The following is a 13,431-nucleotide window of genomic DNA, read 5'->3' as shown; positions in this document are numbered from 1 at the left end:
CTGGGGTGAAACCTAGCACTGGAATTTTAAAAAGCTCCGTGGGTAATTATGACGTATATCCACACATTTGAGAACCAGTGTCCTGGCTGATTGATTTCAAATCAATTTAGATCCAAAATTCTATGAGTCTATGAATCTAGGCAAATCTTTCCAACCTTTCTACTATCCTGAACAACGTAAATGTCCTCTCTCTCAGCTAGACAGATCTAATCAAAAGTATATGTGTCAGCTGGGAGCGGTGGCGCACACCTGTAATCCTAGCACTTTGGGAGGCTGAGGCAGGTGGATCACCTGAGGTCAGGAGTTCTAGACCAGCCTGACTAACATGGTGAAAGCCCCTCTCTACTAAAAATACAAAAATTAGCTGGGTATGGTGGCACATTCCTGTAAGTCCAGCTACTCCTGAGGTGAATCGCTTGAACCTGAGAGGCAGAGGTTGCAGTGAGCCAAGATGGTGCCATTGCACTCTAGCCTGGGCAACAAGAGCGACACTCTGTCTCAAAAAAAAAAAAAGTATATATCTCATCTAGTTTCTTAACAAGAAATCATCTTCCTTCCCACCCAAATTCTGCACATCACTTCCTCCAGGAAGTCTTCTGTGCCCACTGATGCTTATTGTGTGCTCACTCACACACACTCTCATAATCCAACAGTTGTTTTTTACTGAAAACCACAGTCCCACTCACTATTTTGTGATATCCCTTATATATTTCTACATATATTGTTTACTCATATTATTTAACTTATGTGGATATAGTTCTCATTTCCCAATAGCATTATAAAGTGCTGTCTACCACTTGGGAGGCCAAGGTGGACAGATCACCTGAGGTCAGGAGTTTGAGACCGGCCTGGCCAACATGGTGAAACTCCATCTCTACTAAAAATACAAAAATTAGCCCGGTGTGGTGACACATGCCCGTAATCCCAGCTACTTGGGGGCTGAGGCACAAGAATTGCTTGAACCCGGGAGGTGGAGGTTGCAGTGAATCAAGATCGTATCACTGCACTCCAGCCTACTCTGTTCTGATTAAACATTTATTGTGGATTACTGATGCACTGAAAACCTTGCAGGGTATAAGCAGCTCATTTGGGGACCACCTATATATTTCTTTCAATCAATAAGAAAGTCTTGCCCTTCTTCCCCCTCCTATTCTAATTGCAGTAGCTAATGGAACATATTCTAATTCATCAGTCAAGTTCACTTTAGATCAACACAGCTGATCTAAATTCTAACGTGAATGTTCATTTAGTTCAAAAATCCTAAATCACTCACCCATCGTATGCTCATTTTGACTAAGCAAATTCTGAGTATTTATACAAACACATCCTCCAGTGCAAAAGAAAGTTTCAGATCTGCTGTCTAACCAGGAGCTAGTGTGTGGCGGATTAGACTTATGTTTAGAAGGCAGTCTGGGCTCTTTTGAGGAAAAATGTAAAATAGGCATTCCCACATATCCTTTCCTTTATCATTACCACTTACAGTTCTCAGAGTCCAACTCCTCTGTTAATAAGAGATCATTCCTTTTGGAGTTCCCTGAAAATGCTGAAAGATCAATTGTATTTTTTTAAAAATGTGACTGGGCATAGTGGCTCATGCCTGTAATCCCAGCACTTTGGGAGGCTAAGGTGGGTGGATCACTTGAGGTCAGGAGTTCCAGACCAGCCTAACTAACATGGTGAAACCCCATCTTTACTAAAAACACAAAATTAGCTGGGCATGGTGGCACATGCCTGTAATCCCAACTACTTGGCGAGGCTGAGGCAGGAGAATCCCTTGAACCTGGGAGGCAGAGGTTGCAGTGAACCAAGATCACACCACTGCATGCCAACTTGGGCAACAAGGGCAAAATTCTGTCTCCAAAAAAAAAAAAAGTAGTCAAGTAGGATTAACCATTAGTCATTGGTCTAGAAAGAAAACTGAAAACCAAGTAGTTATAAAATGATTGGTGGTGTTGCCTTTTTTTTTTTTGAGACAGAGTCTCACTCTGTCACCCAGGCTGGAGTGCAGTGGTGTGATCTTGGCTCACTGCAAACTCCACCTTCTGCGTTCAAGTGATTCTCCTGCCTCAGCCTCCAAAGTAGCTGGGACTACAGGCATGTGCCACCATGCCCAGCTAATATTTGTATTTTTAGTAGAGACGGGGTTTCACCATGTTGGCCAGGATGGTTTCCATCTCTTGACCTTGGCCCCTCAAAGTGCTGGGATTACAGGCATGAGCCACCGTGCCAGGCTTTTTTTTTTTTTCTTTAGACAGAGACTTGCTCTGTCGCCCAGGCTGAAATGCAGTGGTGTGATCTCCGCTCACTGCAACCTTTGCCTCCCAGGTTCAAGCAGTTCTCCTTCCTCAGCCTCCTGAGTAGCTGGGATTATGAGAGCACGCCACCACGCCCAGCTAATTTTTGTATTTTGTATTTTGTATGTTTCACCATGTTGGTCAGGCTGCTCTGGAACTCCTGACCTCATGATCCATCCATCTTGACCTCCCAAAGTGCTGGGATTATAGGTGTGAGCCACCCTGCCCGGATGGTGTTACCCTTTAAGAAGCATAAGATTTTGGCCTGTGTGGTGGCTCAGGCCTGTAATCCCAGCACTTTGGGAGGCCAAGGCAGGCAGATCACTTGAGCCCGGGAGTTTGAGATTAGCCTGGTCAACATGGTGAAACCCTGTCTCTACTAAAAATACAAAAATTAGCTGGGCATGGTGACGCATGCCTGTAATCCAGTTACTTCAGAGGTGGAATCATAAGAATTGATTGAACCCAGGAGGCAGAGGTTGTAATGAGCTCAGATCACGCCAGTACATTCCAGCCTGGGCGACCAAGCAAGACCCTTCTCAAAAAAGAAAAAAAGGAGCATCAAATTTAAGATTTGGGTTCCCAGTCTTTGCTCCCTCCCACTCATTTACTTCAGGGGCTGACCTAACTCTTGGAAAGTCTCAGAATCACATGGGGGCCTCTGAGGTCAGAGTCCTGAGTAGCTTTTTCTCAGTCTGGGACTTTTTCTGTTTGATTTTGAACTTGTCTGTGCTGTGATGGAGTGAGTGTGTGTCACGGCGAATGCTCCCATTGGTATGCCTGGCTAGAATTGTTTTCATGTGAGTCAGGGGGTGTTTTCGGGGCTTGGGGATCTGCTTAGTCAGTTTGGCTGCTGTGGATTTGGTCAGAGTGGACGGCGAAACCCCTGGTGTTTTGTTTCTGTTAGGAAGGGGCTTTTTTGGTTTGGTTGTTTTTGAGCTTATACATGATTTTTAAACTACTTTGATTGGTTCTTGGGCCAATATTATGTTTGTTTATGTCTTTCCATTGGGTAAAAGAATGAAGCTTGTTTTTTTTAAATTAGTTTGGGTGCCTGTGCCTGAGAAGGACAAGGAGTCCTCTCTGCCCCTCCCTTCTCACAGATGCAAGAGTGAAATAGAATGAAAGCAAGGGCACTGCGCTGCTTTCCCCCGCCCACCCCCGTGGAAGGGTTTGACAAACAATTAACAACCCTCCCAACTCAGCTGCTGTTTCCCAAAATAGCAGCTCCTCTGCTGCCACGGTAAACGGAGGCCTTCAGGGGAGGAAGACACAAAGGTGCCCTCTTTCTGAAACCTGAATGTCTGTGAGATCTTGAAGGCACAGGGGGAAGCCCAGGGGATTAAATTAGCAGGCAGCCCGGGCTCCACCTGTAAGGGAAATAGATAATGGGCTTTAAAGACAGGAAACAGCTTGTGCTCTAAAATAATAATTTTCAAAAGCAACACATGATGGAGCCTGAGAGAGTTTTCTTTCCCCCCACTTCGTAATTTTGAAACGAAGTTGTCCCTTAAGATGTGGCTCAGAGAATGAGTCAGGTCTTCGGTATTCCTGCAATTCTGCTCCGCCTCGCCCCCATATTTGGAAGGACTGTTACAGCCAGCCCTTCTATAAGCCTGATTCTCAGTTACAGAAATTGCCAGGTCTTGAAGAGATCTGATTAGGACCAAGGCTGCTGCACCCGCCTCTCCTTCATTCTCTGGTTCGTCCTTCCTCCTTGTTTCCTTCTCTCCTTTTTCTGCTCTCCTTGCCTGCCATTTTTACCTCTTCCTCTTCATTGTCTGCGAAAGACTCCCTCTCACACTGCCCCGTGTCAACTTGTGCTGCCAGCCCAGGCTCTGTGGGTCCTGAAACGTCTCCTGTCATGAGAGATGTGGATGGGAAGGCAAAGCACACGATGAGCGGAACGAGGGGAACGGATCGGCAGCTCGCCTCTGAGAAGGTCCAGAGCCTGAGGTGAGGGAGGACTGTGGAGAAAGGGAAGGACCAAACTGTGCCCTCAAAGGCTCAACAGATTATACATATCAAGTTGGAATCTAGATTCTGCTGTTTCTAAATTTCATTGCAAATATACCTATAGGGAATTAAAGCAACTATCAAAAAAAAGGAAAGAAAAGAAAAAAAGAAAGAAAGAGACCTGTTTTATGAATGAATCTACATCAGCCTCAGCTGCTTGAAACTACGATCTTGATTCCTTAGCATTGTGTGCATACCTCTACTCTAGCAATGACATTCTAGTTCCTACGTGAACCATACAACGGTGTCTTGATCGTACAGCTGTGTCCCTCTGGACTGGGACTTCCCTGGGGGCAGAGGGCAGGCCTTGCCCTGTGTGTATCTTCAGTGCCTAGCATAGTACTTGGTCCAGTGGAAGCACTGATGGAGAAAGGGCTCTTTAAAGTGTTGGGGTGAGCGGATGGATGAATGGATGGAGGGACAGCTAGTGGAGGAAGACATTTGGAATACTCATAATTCATCTCCTTTTCACCCAATAGCCAACAAAGGAAGTATAAAATCGGCAAGCTGTCTTCTGACAGGTAGGCAAAATAGAGAAATCCCGTTAACTTTGATGTTCCCTCCAGACTTGCTCCCCACATATCCTCTTCAGCACTTAGTGCAATAGACGGCAAGCACAGGGTTACACGCAGCGCATGTTTGTTGAACTAATGATTTAGAGGAGAAAACCAGCTATTGTCCCTGGAGAAGGAGGTTTCCAGGAAAGGGGATGGAGGAACTCTGTAGAGTGATGCACATATAAAACATTTCACGACATTGTCTTCCCCAGTCTCGACTCTGAAACATCTTAGAGAAGAAAAAAAACCTCATGAAGAGATAGCTATTTTTGGAGACCTTAGAAGGGCTCTTAAAATAAGGAGAGAGGAGTGAAAATATGTATGTGGTGTGATATTTCCAAAAGATCCTCTTTTAAAAGTGTCTGTGGCTGACTCAACTGTTTAATGTTTGGATCCAGAGATGCTTACATTCTTTTTACTTTGGCAAGATCTCTGCATGGTACAGGGATATTAATTAGGGAGGAAGGTCAGCACCAGAACAGTTGGCAAAATAGAAGCCCAGCGAGCATGGCTTCTGCTCTGACCCAGACTGGGGTGGGGGAAACGCTGTGTGAATCCATGAAGGAATGAGGTAATGCTAAGAAAATACAGGATTGTGCAGGTATATAACCAACATTTAGTATAATGACACAAGAACTCAATCTGGGATGTGTCACTCAGGTAGCTTTCAGGTTATTCATTTATCCAACCTGTCCGCTACACAAGTCAAGCCCAAGGGGAAAAAAAGGTATATAGAAGCTGAGATTTACATAAGCCAGGAGCTGTACCAAGTTCTGAATGCAGAAATTTGCCTGGGAGGTATTAGAAAGGACAGTTAATTGGTTGGCTTCTGAATGTGTTAATCCCGAGCAAAGCTGTGTTTGTACCTCATTAGCACATTAATTCTATGGACTATTCTCTGCAGTTCTGTATCACTTAATATCCTGAGCATTTCTGGAAGGTTTTGTTTTGTTTTTTACAAGATCAGGTTGTATTGCAAACTAAGAGTCTTGGCTCAAAAGCCCTTGTTTAGGAACATTTTAGATTAGGAGAAGATAAGGTTGTAAATTTGTGTCTGAATACTGAGCTTGGTTCCTTCGTTTCTGTTCAGAAAACCTGTGGCTGGTCTGGGAATTGTCATGGTTCCTCATCTCTCCTGGAAGCACACAATGAGTGGTGACCAGCGTTCCAACCCTGCCAGCTGTGCCGGAAATGGCATCCAGGGCCGCTGAAGGATGCCATGTCCTCACCTCCACACACCCATACCTTCTCTCTCCAAGGAGAAGGGGGTGCTCACAGTTCTCTTGTCTTTTTTCTTTTCTTTTTTTTTTTTTTGAGACAGTGTCTCACTTTGTTGCTCAGGTTGGCGTGCAGTGGTGCAATCATAGCTCACTGCAGCCTTGATCTCCCCAGCTTAAGCGATCCTCCTGCCTCAGCCTCCTGGGTAGCTGGGACACAGGAACGTGCTACCATACCTGGCTAATTAAAAAAAGAAGAGTAGGGGGAGGCCAGGCACAATGGTTCATGGCTGTAATCCCAGCACTTTGGGAGGCCAAGCCGGGCAGATTATGAGGTCAGGAGTTCAAGACCAGCCTGGCCAACATGGTGAAACCCTGTCTCTACTAAAAATACAAAAGTTTGCTGGGCATCGTGGTGGGCACCTGTAATCCCAGCTACTCAGGAGGCTGAGGCAGGAGAATCGCTCAAATCCGGGAGGCGGAGGTTGCAGTGAGCAGAGATGGCACCATTGCATTCCAGACTGGGCGACAAAGCGAGACTCTATCTCAAAAAAAAAAAGTGAAAATGATTCCTACCTTGAACCAGTTTTAATCTAATGAGCAAGAAAGACATGCAGACAGAAAATGGTAGAAAATGTTGCATGTGTAAAAAATAAGTGATATGGCTTGGATTTGTGTCCCTGACCAAATCTTACGTTGAATTGTGATCCCCAGTGTTGGAGGAGTGGCCTGGTGGGAGGCGACTGGATCATGGGGGAGGATTTTCCCCTTACTGTTCTCATGATAGTGAGTTCTCACACTCACAAGATCTGACTGTTTAATACGAGCGCAGTGGCGAATGCCTGTAATCCTAGCACTTCAGAAAGTTGAGGCAGGCAGATTGCTTGAAGTCAGGAGTTCAAGACCAGCCTGGCCACCATGGTGAAACCCCATCTCTACCAAAAATATAAAAATTAGCTGGCTGTGGCGGCACATGCCTGTAGTCCCAGCTACTCAGGAGGCTGAGGCATGAGAATCCCTCCAACCTGGGACACAGAGGTTGCAGTGAGCCGAAATGGCACCACTGCACTCCAGCCTGGCAACAGAGTGAGACTCCGTCTCAAAAAAAAAAAAAAAAGTCTGATGAGAATGTATGATTTGTAGGGGATGACTCCCCAGGCTCCTTAGATAGGAATTTGGGCAAAAAAAAAAAAAATCGTAGTTTAGTACTCGATAGGTTTGAGTGGATGGCACCTCATAGTTCTGGTCAGGCATTGATGGAGTGAGCCTTCTATGTGCAGACAGGACAGTGCCCTGGGAAGAGCACGCGCTCTCGGGTCCGAATCATGCCTCTGCCACTTATTAACTATGTGGCCTTGTCAAGAAATGCAATTTATCTGAACTTTAACAAAATAATAATAATAATACCTGCTGGCAAAGTCGTTATGAGCAATAGAAATAATACATGTGAAGTACCTATCCAGTGCACAGTAACCATTCAACACACGGCCAGAGATTAGTGTTGTAATCAAACTGGGTTTACGACCAAGGCACACTGAGTGGCCTGATGGGTTTATCCTGCTGCACGGCAAGCCGCTCATGCGTGGGCTGTGCTCAGTGTGGCTGTGATTATATGGGGCATGGGAAGTAGTCCCTGGAGAATACGTAGAGGAAGACATCCCAGATGCCATTTCCTGTGCAATATGCTTACACACACACACCTCTCCTTTAGTCCCCACGTTGACACTGGAAGGCAGGTATTGACTAGACCCAGTTTTTATAAAACTGAGGCTCAGAGAAGTTAAACAACTTAAGATCACCCTGATACTAAGGGAAGGACACAGAATTCACATTATGTCCTTAAAGGGTTTATAGTCCAGCCAGGGAGATAAGATGTGCAGAAACAGATAAATACCAACACAGAATAGCTAAGTGTCAGTTGAGTGGCAGAGCTGAAAAGCACTTAGGAGTTTAGTAAGGGAATTATTTTCCTGAGGATAGGCTATCAGGAAGACAAAAGGAAGCTAGAGGATTAGAAGTTCCTCTCTCTCACTGAACATCTCTAAGCTCCTTGCTGTCGCCATCGCAACTGCCTATGGGTCCCCTTAGCCCAGCCCAGCAGCTTCAGGGAAGGAGGCAGTACTGAGCCCCTCATCCTCCCCATCTCCTTTGTTTAATGGCTTATTTATATGCAGGACCTTGAAAGTTTTATTCAACCTGTGTCTTCAACATTACTATGAAAACTCATTGCAGAGTTGTCTTTCTTTTTCTTCTTTTTTTTGAGATGGAGTCTCACTCTGTCACCCAGGCTGGAGTGCAGTGGCGGAATCTCAGCTCACTGCAACCTCCGCCTTCCGGGTTCAAGCAATTCTGCCTCAGCCTCCCGAATAGCTGGGATTACAGGTGTGTGCTACCATGCCCGGCTAATTTTTGTATTTTTGGTAAAGACAGGGTTTCACCATATTGGCCAGGTTGGTCTTGAACTTCTATTTTTTTTTTTTTTTTTTTGTGGTGGAGTCCTGCTCTGTCGCCCAGGCTGGAGTATAGTGGTGCAATCTCAGCTTGCTACAACCTCTGCCTCCCAGGTGCAAGCGATTCTCCTGCCTCAACCTCCTGAGTAGCTGGGATTATAGGCACCCGCCACCATGCCCAGCTAATTTTTTTGTATTTTTAGTAGAGATGCAGTTTCACCATGTTGGCCAGGCTGGTCTCAAACTCCTGACCTCAGGTGATCCACCTGCCTTGGCCTCCCAAAGAGCTGAGATTACAGGTGTGAGCCACCACACCCCTGGCCAGAGTTGTATTTCTTCTGTTAGCAGAAAACCCAGGGACTGTTTTATAGAAATACATTCTAGATTACATTCTCTAAAATTATGTTCTGTGATGTGAGCTTGATTTGTCTATAAGCATATGTCTGGGCCATTTTTGTACTTGCTAATTTTCAGAACATCACTGGGCTCTGTTGCCTACAGAGTCTGGCTTGTAGGAGATATTACAGCAGTTCATTTCCTCAATATGCATACGTACTGAGTGCCTACTACGTGCCAGGCTCTAGAGTCTCAGGCCTCATGGCGCGTACATTTCATGAAGGCTGATTAACTAATGACGGCCATATGAATTTGACTTAATTATTAACATTTGTGGCAGATTCTTAATAAGAAATTGGGGTAAACAAACTCTGTGGCTTGAATGAAAATATGGTGTATGCAGTGCCACAAAGAGAAACTAATAATTCCTTGTGGCAGAGGGCAATCTTGGAAAATTTCATCATTAGGCCTAGAAACACGTCATCTTCTAAACTAATTTCAAGTCTGTGAAGCTACAGTAGTTTACAGATCTTTGAAATTTGATCTCAATTTCAGTTGCAAAGACCTAAATTGGACGAGAACAGCTTGTCTTTCTTCTTCAGGAATCCTCAGGGACCAGTGACCATTCAGTCTTTTAACAGTAAGGTGGAGGGCAGCCCATGTGCTCAGCCTTGGTGGGTTACATCTGGTTTGGCAACTTCCTGTTGTGTGTAACGCATAGACTGCATTCGTAGCTGTTTTGTAATAAGCAGTGTGTGTGTGTTGGGTATTTTAAAGTGTGTGAGAAGATTGTGTTTCAATGGATGGATGCCAAATGTTTGACTTTTTCCTATTCCTGCCCTTCAGATTCCCCCAGAATTGTCACCTTCTAGAGCATGGGTCTTCCCAGTGCGTTCCGGGAATTCTCTGTTCATGCCACCGTCGTGTTGCTCAGAAAACAACAGAGCTTTCAGTCAGTTCAGGTAACCTTAGAATCTGCGCTGATGCCTCGGAAAGGAAGAAAGGCAGCACGGCTCCAGCTTGGGCGGCAGTCTTTTCTCCCTCGGTCTCACCTCCTTTCCCATTTTGGTGGCTTCCCATTTCATCCCGTAGCCTCCGCTCAGAGGCTGTTTTCTCCCAGGTCGTTCCCACTCTCTGGCCCGTTTGTGTCCTCAGAGGTCTGGCCGCTGCCACTGCACCTGCCCCAGACCCGGTGTCACCTCGCCAGGGCTTCAGCCAGCCTGGCCTTCCAGCTGCCACCCAGCAGCTCAGCTCAGCGACTCAGAACCTTCTGGCCCAGACCTTCACACCCAACTCCTGTCCAGGGGCAAATGCAGAAGCCTCTGCTGGTGCAGCCAACACAGAGTAGGGGGAAGGAGGAAGGGGGACCCTTACCAGCTCAGGGCATTGGTAAGAGTGGGTGGAATTCGCATGTTAAGAACGTTCATTAACCAAATACCCAAATGGAGACAGAAAATTCGGACTAGTTACATTTCTGGAAGATTTTAGATATTTGGGCCCCCAAGATGGCTGAGAACTCATTTCTCAGCACCTCTTCTCATAGCTTTCAAGGAAAACAGTGCCTCCTGTAAGAACCTCTGAATTCTGAATTAGGTATGTGTTAGGTGGGGTGGGAGTATTGATGGAATGTTTCAGATCACTAATCTCACAGACATCGCAATGACAAGGTAAAGTTTATTAGATAAATAACTTTTTTTTTTTGAGATGGAGTCTTGCTCTGTCACCCAGGCTGGAGTGCAGTGGCGTGATCTCAGCTCACTGCAACCTCCACCTCCCGGGTTCAAGTGATTCTCCTGCCTCAGCCTCCTGAGTAGCTGGGATTACAGGCACATGCCACCATGCCCAGCCAATTTGTTTTTAGAATTTATTTTTAGTAGAGACGGGGTTTCACCGTGTTAGCCAGTATGGTCTCGATCTCCTGATCTTGTGGTCTGCCCGCCTCAGCCTCCCAAAGTGCTGGGATTACAGGCATGAGCCACCTCACCCGGCCTAGATAAAGAATGTGAATGCAGCTGAAACCTTTGAAGAATTCAGACCAGTCCTTGGAGCATTCATCCTGAGCACCTGGAATGTTACATAATCCTGAGTGGGATATTTCCCCTCTGTGACTTCAGCTGTAAGATGACACTGTTCTTTTGCACAAGTACATGAAGACTAGCTAATTAAAATACTGTACGAGTTCATTCAAGAGGTATTTACTGAGTTGCTACTATGTACAAGGCATCATGCAAACAGACTGTGCGACATTACATAAAATTTTAAAAATAGATTTCCATAAATAAACACTATGATAGGATTATGTAACATCTTTCAGGGAATTTTAACCATTTGGATATACTACACAGCGGTTCTGGTTCTACCAGTCTCAATGAATTGTCCTGGTTTTTTTCACCATCACTCTTCCCTTTCAATTCAATTCATTCATTCTGGTGTGCAGCCCTTTTCTATGTTTTCTATTTGTATGACCAGAGAGCCGCCATGTCAGCTTGTGCTCTACACAAGGATAGATAACCCACTGAGAAATAAACACGGCCAAAATCCACTCTGTGTTCTGCTGGCCAAGCCGGGTGACCTGGCCTGGGCTGGCGACCTCCCAGAGGAAGGTTCATTTTTCCAGTTTGCACATGTGCTATATGTGGGTTAGCTGAGGCCTGCTCACATCTTTGGTTGGTTCACAAACCAGAAACAGAACAAATGGCCAGAGATTAGTGTTATAATCACACTAGATTTACAACCAAGGCACGCTGAGTGGCACGATGGGTTTATCCTGCTGCACGGCAAGCTGCTCATGCGTGGGCTGTGCTCAGTGTTGTTTTTACTCAGCCATGCCGGCCGTGGGGAAGCAGGAGGGGAGCTGGCTGGAGAAGGCGGCCTCAGTGAGAGCCTTGGTGCATTCCCCTGGAGCCACAGTTTGGGGCTTCTCCCTTAGCAGGGGTCCTCACAGTCTGTTTTCAGAAATCTTATATCTAGGGAACCCCAAATCTTACATGCAGACCCCAGAGTTTTGAACTCATAGTTAACTACTAAAAGGCATCAGCCTCTCCCCTCTGGTTGAACTTGACCTTCTTACTAAGAACCAGCCAGGCAGACATCAGAAGCCTCAGGCTCCAGAGGAGAAGCTGGTGGGCGAATAGATCAGGAGCAATGGCTTTCACCATCAGGGATGAAAGCTGAAGGCCAAGAACGCTTGCTTGTCCTGTGGTGCAGGGGTTGGGATGGAGGTGTGAGTCTTATAAATGGAAGAGAACTAAGTGTTGCGATTTAAAGAAAGAACATCTGACCCCGCCCCCGCGTGCCCCCAAACCCTCCAAAATTCCACAGATTCCCTTGTCTTAACTCCTGTCACAGAAGTAAGCTAAGGTAGTCAGTCTCACTGTAATTGCGGTAAATTCAATGATCCTGGTTTTCTAACTGCTAGATAATCCACTGGAGCCATAGGAGCTTTGGTGGATTGAGGAAGCCCACAAAGGCTGGGTAGGGGTGTGTTAGGGGTTGAATTGTTTACCCCAGAAAAAATTCATGTTGCAGTCATAACCCCCAGTACCGCAGAATGTGGCCTTCTTTGGAAACAGGGTTGTTGCTGATGTAATTTGGGGAGGTGAGGTCTCCCTGCAGTAGGGTGGACTCCTAATCCAGTATGACTGATAGTCTCATGAAGAAAAAATTTGGACACAAAGCCATGCATGCAGGGAGAACACCAAATGAAGACTAGAGTGATGCAGCCAGAAGGCGAGGAACAACCAGAAGCTAGGAGGGAAGACTGCAACAGATCCCTCCCCAGTCCCTTTAGAGGGAGCATGGCTCTGCCACACTTCATTTTGCACATCTGGCCTCCAGAACTGTGAGACAATAAATTTCGATTGTTCCAAGCCACCCAGTTTTTGTGGTCCTTTTTTTTTTTTTTTTTTTTTTTTTTTGAGACAGAGTCTCATTCTGTCACCCAGGCTGGAGTGCAATGGAGCGATTTTGGCTCACTGCAACCTCCGCCTCCTGGGTTCAAGTGATTCTTCTGCAGTAGCCTCCAGAGTAGCTGGGATTACAGGTGTATGCCACCACATCCGGCTAATTTTTGTATTTTTAGTACAGATGGTGTTGTATTAGAGTGAGTAAAGAAAATTAACATTAAGATAAAAGTAGGCCAGATTGTAGGGTTTTTATTGTTGGTGGTCATGGAGGACTTATGTTTTTTTGGGGGTGGCCTGGGGAGTTTGTTACTATATTTTATGTAGTTTGGGTTATTTTGGGGTTATGTGTCCCGGTGTCTGGCCACCCCACCCCAAATGGTGGCTATTTTAGTTTATAGAGGGTATGAAGTTTCCTGGGGTTAATTTAACTTTGTACTGATTAGAAAACTTTGTTCTGAAATTTGTTGTCATGTACTGGAGGGGGTGCAGAGCCGGGAGTTTGATGATCCTATTTGTGCTGGTTTTTTTGGGGCCTTTTGGTGATTACCTGGGTTTTTTTGTTTTTATCATGTAGTCAATTTTGGTAAGTTTTGAATTTAAAGTTTGTTTGTTTTAGTATTGGTTTTAGTAATGTTTTTGTAGCTAAGTTTTGTAAA

Source organism: Aotus nancymaae, unplaced genomic scaffold, assembly GCF_030222135.1.
Source record: "Aotus nancymaae isolate 86718 unplaced genomic scaffold, 86718_ANA_hifiasm-v0.15.2.pri h1tg000108l, whole genome shotgun sequence".
Taxonomy (NCBI): Eukaryota; Metazoa; Chordata; class Mammalia; order Primates; family Aotidae; genus Aotus; species Aotus nancymaae.
Note: the sequence above shows the minus strand (reverse complement) of the source record.